Consider the following 7,464-nt stretch of genomic DNA (forward strand, 5'->3'; position numbering starts at 1 on the left):
GTTCTAGGAAAATTCCAATGTACTATCTTCAAGCAAAGTTTAGTGTTACCAGGAACATAGTGTTTATTTATGTTAATATTCCAGTGAAGATATTGGGGTTTAGATTTACCACATTTGTTTTTCTTACATCTTATATACATTTTTTTAATTTTCTGTTACCTGTGTTTTCTTGTATTCATATTCAGAAAATACTTCTACATATCATTCTATTTCTGTGGACATTGTGTACTCAGTAACATATTGCTTTAGATAGAAATTAAAGCATGCTTTTTTTGAAGTATGCTTTTAAAATCTAGTCACTGTGTAAAATTACTTTCTACATTTAGTATCAATTTGTCAGTATATACACATTGATACTTATCTATTTACTTCTATTTTTTAATGGAGTTTTTTTTTTAAGTAAAGTCACATGTACAATTGATAAGTGAACATCTCAAGGGAATTTCACAAGCTGATCACATCTCTGTAAGCCACTGAGATCAAGAAACATAAATGTTTGTCCTCTATACTTCCTTTTCATGATTAGTGGGTTTTTTTTCATCATTTTTAGAAATCTTCCTTTATATTGAGACCACAGAGTCACATTCCTTTTTCTTTTTCTAAAAATACCATTATCTTTACAATTTCAATAAGAAATGTATTAAAAATCCCTGTGTTGTGTGGTGTGTGTACTGACTGAGATTTTCTATTCTTTTCTTTTTCCCCCAACATGGCTAACAAACTACAATGTTAATGAATATGTTGTATTGTGCTTTCTTTTCATTTGCTTGCATAAGTCATTTCTTGACATGGATTGACATCAGCGTGATCTTAGAACAGAGTTTTGTTGTTTCTCTTTTTCTACCTCTGGTGATGTTTAGAAATCTCACAAGATGACATACTCAATGTCAATTTTGATGTCAAAAGCCTTAAATGAACCTCTTTGCTTATATCAATGCTTATTCCTCTATATCCATGACAGAATGACCTGCAAGGTCTTGACAATAGCAATAATTTCATGTCACAGACTCTAGCATATGTAGAATACTGGCAAACCAATTGCTCATTTACCATTATCTCTCTCTTTACTGAGTGTACATTGATTTCTAGATTTTTTTTTTTTTTTTTTTTTTGCCAAAGAAATGAGTGTAGTCAACCCATTGGTCATTGTCTCTAAAGGAGTCTGAACCACAGTGAAAACTTTTGGGTGAAAAGATTTCTGCCATGATTTTTGATGCACAATTTCTGATATGTTTGTAGAATGGCCAGGGGTGTATCCATTGTGGTACAATGTGCATCTTTGGTGACTTCCAGACCATTCATATTAGCCCCATCAACCTGGTTGGAAGGAGCTTAAAGTAAAAGCTTCCAGATACATTGAGTTTTTAATTTTCCTCTGTATGTCACTACAAAATGAGCAGCAAAACATCATGAAGGCAAATGTATTTTGGGTACTGTTCTGAATATCTGAAGAAAATCATATATTTGCTATATACAGCATTGTTACTATTTCTTGAGATCATGTTGTGACCTTATGAACTGGACCAGCATTTCTTTGATTTTCATCCAGTACAGGTAGAAGCAGTAGGTCAAGTGCATTCATAAGATCACTGTCTCTTCCATATCTTCATCTAGGTTCAGAGCCATCCACAGTATTTTTGTCCTTGTGGTCACCCCTCTGTTTGATTTCACACAGTGTCCTCCACCTTTTATCTTTGTGTTGTACTTTTCAATATTCCCTATAGATGGTTGGTGAACACATGTCCTAATTCTGATCTGTTTTGCACTATCAGCCCTTTTATTGCAATGTGCCATGATTTCATGGTATCTAGGACCTGCTCTGCCTGGGTAAGGAATACAAAATTCTCTCATCTTATCAGATACATGTAAGTCCTATGCTTTTGCACATTTCAGGTGTTTCTTCATCCATCTCCCTTAGAAAGTTCACTACAGAAATTCAAGGTAGACCATCATGGGTAGTAGGATATCTTTACCTGGTTGAATGTAGTACCCACGGTGACATTGAAAAAGTGAATGCTACAGGTCACCTGATTTTTCTGCATTGAATCTTGCTGATCACAGTCTTGGAAAATGTTTCGTGGTGTAAATTGAATAGGTCTTATTCCAGATCCTGTGTCAGGTTAATGACAGAATTAGTGCTTGATGAGGTGGTGTACACATGGGAAAATTATGCAGGAGCCAAAGCAAGGTCAAACTGGTGGATATTGCTGAGAGATTCTTCTCTATGAGTTTAAGCTTCTCTAAGGGTTATGTATAGAAGCATTGAAAGTTCTTATTTTAATTTTTTTTAACATTCAGTTTTGAAAGGCAGAGAGAGAACGTGAATGGGGGAGGGGCAGAGAGAGAGACACAAAGAAACAGAAGCAGGCTCCAGGCTCTGAGCTATCAGCACAGAGCCCAACGCGGGGCTCGAACTCATGGACTGCAAGATCATGACCTGAGCCGAAATCGGCCACTTAACCAACTGAGCCACCCAGGGTGCCCCGAAAGTTCTTATTTTAATGTCATTCCAGTTATGTGTGTGTGTGTGTGTGTGTGTGTGTGTGTGTACATATATATGTAAATTTTTGGAATATAATGGTAGCATCTTGCTCTTGGATGGAGGACAGATTTGTTTCTTGGGTATGAAAACACATGTCTCCTTCCACAGCAATGTTCAAGCAGATATGCTAGATGTTCATTTAAGATACTAGGGTTTCCTATGCTCAGGGTCTCACAGATGTAACACAAACCCACTGCATGTGCAGCATCTACCCATAGGAATTGAAGGTGGGGGCTGAGAAGTGAAATTAAAGTGATCAAGAAGTTGAAGGTGTTTGCTGTGTCGTGACCCATAAGATCCTTAGATTTCGATCTAGGAATTTCCTGTCTTCAGCCAGGATTGGAAAATTGTTACAGACCAACTTGTTACATCATGGAATGTGTGCAACCTTGGAATTTTTACAGTTCTTGAGATTATGTGTGGACTTGGTTCAAAACAAAGTCAATATTCATGGGTATATTTCTCCTCTTGTTTCTGTGTTTTGTTGTTTAGTTGTACATAGAAGTTAAATCATATGGTATTAGTCTATCTTTGACTTATGTCACATAGCATAATACTTTCTAGGTCTATCTACTTTGTCACAAATGGCAAGAAAGGACAACAAAGGTAGAAACAGCTATAAATATCTCTGATTGACTTTAATAAAGCCCCTTGGAAGTATGAGCATGATACCTTGCTTACAGAGTTCCCAACAGCCTTAGCAGGTGAATCAAAAACTTCATTTCCTAGGGGCGCCTGGGTGGCTCTGTTGGTTGAGCATCCGACTTAGGCTCAGGTCATGATCTCACAATTCGTGGGTTTGAGCCCTGCATCAGGCTCTAGGCTGACTGCTCTTGATCAGAGCCTGGAGCCTGCTTCAAATTGTGTCTCCTTCTCTCTCTGCCCCTCCCCCGCTCATGATTTGTCTCACTCTGTTTCTCAAAAATAAATAAATGTAAAAAAAAAAAAAAACTTCATTTCCTAAAAGCTTCAATGATGCTTGGATATTTTGGAGACCTCAAGAATACAGGAATTCACCCAAATCTATAGGTATTGCAGACAAAGTCTGATGGCAAGTATTTGGCTTGTTTTATACACTTGAAAGGCTATTAATAGTTCAATCTAGTGATTCCTCAAGAAAAATTCCAGTAAAGCTGATTTTAAAGAATCTATAGATAAAAGCTCTATACTTGCTGCACTCATGAAAATAAACAGGCTGAGTTTTGTTTTGTTTTGTTTTTTTCTTAAAATACACTTAGTTTGCAATCAAATTAGTGTCAATTTGGCTCTGTTTGGTAAAAAATGAGGGTGACTAGAGTGAAAAAAATTTTCAATAATCCATCTTTGTAGGTATTTCATTTTAATACTATTCATCATAACCTGGACCAGATCCTGATTTCTTCTAGTGTCCTCCTATACCTGGCTAGAAATTCTGCAAGTAACACATTTATTAAATGTTTGTTTATTGATTTTGAGAGGGAGCATGAGTGAGAGAGGAGGAGGAGGAGAGAGAGAAAGAGAGAGAGAGAAAGGAAGAATCTCATACAGTCTGCTCACTGTCAATCAGGGCAAAGTCCAAAAGGGGGCTCAATCCAAGGAACAGCTAGGTGAAGACCTGAACCAAAATCAATAGCCAGACACTTAATAGGCTTGGCCACCCAGATGCCACTCTCCCCAAAGTAATATTTTTATTTGTCTCCTACCTTCCTGACTTGAAATCATTTGAAAACTAAAACTGCCTCTTTTCCTGAAGCTCTGCAAACTTAATATAAGTGATTTGATGTAAAGAAATTGTCATAATAGCTCATATATAGGCAATCTTAGTGCTGTGGTTCTATGGGCCACTGAAAAGATTGCCAGAAGTGTTTGCACTATAATACAGGAAGATCTGTCAGGTTGTCCCTACCTGCCCTACTGTATCTGAAGATGATTCAAGTCTGACATCTAGACGTCTGTGCCACTAGCCACCCTTAGAAGTCAGAAACTGATTTAATAATTGATCTAAATATGAAGCATAGTTTTTACTTTGTTTTCATATAAATGCCTCATTTAATAACATTACTTGAACCACAGAACTAACTTTGACAATATACTTGTGTTGTTGCCTCCTAAAATGATTTTGACTAAACTGATCAGTCAGGACTAAACTGCTGGATCAATGACATGAGACTGTCACATCAACTTTTAATATCAGAAACTCCTCAGGAAGTTTCTATGGGGGAACTGATGGGTTTAGGACAGTCTTTCCACCTCTAATCCCCACATTGTACTACTTTGTCCTGTGGATAATTGGAGATGAAGAAAGTTGAGAACCTACAGGTTCGAAAGAACGTTTCCCCCTTTGTTAACCACACAGAAGAATCTATATTGGGGGTCCTCCCGGAATAAGAGTTATTAACAGAGCCAAAGCTTATCTCAGTGACCCATATGTAAGGTAGGACAAACATCTATTTACCAAATATGTGCTTTTCTTATCCCTCTGTGAAAAGCATTAATTTCCTACAAAGAGCCAGACTCCTACCCATAGTTCACCATTATATGTGTACATCATCTTTCCGGCCAGTCTTTAGAATTGCATGTTTATGTGGATTTCCTGTACATACACCTATTAAATTTGATTTTCTCCTGTCAGTCTGTCTCATGGCAATTTGATTCCAATCCAGTTAGAAGGACCTTCAAGACAACAAGAATTATTGTTCTCTGACAGAGAATTTGACTTAAATGCCTCATTTCTTGGCATCCCATTTCAAGTATAAAAAGTATAAAAATATGCTAGAGCGATAGGACGTACTTGTAGAGGAGCTGATATTTTTGAACTCAGTTTTTGTCACTATTTCAGAAGGTTCCTTATTTATTTCCTATGTGTATAGTATGTAGTGAGTGTTTTCTTGAAAAACTTCTAAGTAGCAGTCAAAATATGTATTCCATTCAATTTAATATCGAGGTTTAATATAGATGGTTCTCTGGAGGTGGATGCATAAATATACAAATTAAGTATTTCAAGGCCACTTGAGCATTAAAATCATCCTTAGTATAATTTCCTATTTACTTAGATACTTGCAAATATGTCATCCATGTGTGTTAAACATGAATCCCACCAGATTGTTGGAAGATGGTTCTCCATCCTTTTCCCCATTGTGATGGTTTATTTTGATTCCTAGTGGGCTTAAATTCTCAGCACCACCTAAGGGGTTTTAGCTGTGAATGAATGTGCTACTTAGAATGACCTTGCTCCCTCAGGTGTCATCCTGGAGTTTGTTGATTGTATTTTGTGTCTTGGTTTTCTCTGGACTTAACCTGCCTAAATTCAAAGTGCTCAGGATGTTAAGGGACTCATTCTTCAATTCTTCCTCTGAGAGACCAACTAAATTATTTGTGTTGTGAATGGGAATTCCGGTAATGGCTGCTGGGTGCTATTCACTCTGTCCCTGTCTAATGAAGGAACTAATGTCCTTTGTCTTTGGATTCATTCAGAATCTCATCTACAGAATGCATCAAGCATTTACATTGAAAACACTATGAAGAATTTTAAGTTTCTAAGAGGAAGAGTCATTTCTGACACAGACCTGGAATATGTGCTTTTCCTGACTCTACAGTATATTGGGCCATGCAGTATTACAAAGGAAAATGATCATCCTTTATTAGAGTCCTAACTGAACACCAGTCCATTATGTAACATGCAGCCTAATGGGCTGCAGGTGGGGAACTAGATCAGAAACAGTTCCACATTGGCAGCCAAGAAACGAACAACACACACACAGAACCAGAACCAGAAAAGATCTCAGGTTCTGAAAACTGTTATAACCAGAACTGGACTAGTCCTAGGGAAAAAGAGTTTATGATGAAAGCCAACCAAATAATTAAGAAATTTCTCTGGTGTAATCACATGCTGTTATTTACCAAGAGAGGTCTTCCCAGCTAGATAACTTATTTCTCTCACTGCAAAATGAAAGCACTGTAGTCAAGAGTCATTACAGGGGCGCCTGGGTGGCTCAGTCAGTTAAGTGTCTGACTTCGGCTCAGGTCATGATCTTGTGGTTTGTGAGTTTGAGCCCTGCGTCGGGCTCTGTGCTGACAGCTCAGAGCCTGGAACCTGCTTCAGATTCTGTGTCTCCCTCTCTCTCTGCCCCTCCCCTACTCACTGTCTGTCTCTCAATAATAAATACATGTTTAAATTTTTTTTTTAAATAATAAGAGTCATTACACATTTTCCTCATAATCTTCTTAAAGGTAACTTTTTCATATGCTCAGTCTTTTAAAACTAACCTTTTGTAGGGTGCCTGGGTGGCACATTCTGTTAAGTTTGTGACTCTTGGTTTTGACTCAGGTCATGATCTCACAGTTCCATGAGTTTGAGCCCCAGAGGGGCTCTGCACTGGTAGCTTGGGATTCTTTCTCTTGTTTTCAACCCCTCCCCAACTTGCACTGTCTCTGTCTCTCTCAAAATAAATAACCTCTAAAAAATTATAAAAATAAAAATAAACTAACCTTGTAGGTGTGTGTGTTCATGACAGCTTAATTCTAAATTTTATCCTGTGTCTTTAATATAGAACAATTGATTTTGACATGAATTTCCCTTACATATATATTTGTAGGTGAAGACCAAATGCACAAAGTCTTGGACAGGTGATGGGTGATGTGTCTATATCAGAAAAAATGTAAAAGGGTCACAAATCCTACAACCCTAAAAAAACTCCTCGCTTTATAAATGCAATACTTCTTGCTCTCTATATAATGGGATATATTAAAAGAACAATGTGTATATTCAGTATGTCAGCATTTCCTAGTAATTTCTCTTGAATCCATTTTTTATACCAAATATTGTACAGTTTAGCGACTTCTCTTCAGGCCAATACTGTCCAGACTGTATAAATTTATAATATAAATTTTTAAAACTCATCATTCTTCTGCATTTAAGAGCTAAGCACATACATGCTTGTGTA

The sequence above is a fragment of the Panthera onca genome, chromosome E2 (assembly GCF_046562875.1).
Source record: "Panthera onca isolate mPanOnc1 chromosome E2, mPanOnc1 haplotype 2, whole genome shotgun sequence".
NCBI classification, from domain to species: Eukaryota; Metazoa; Chordata; class Mammalia; order Carnivora; family Felidae; genus Panthera; species Panthera onca.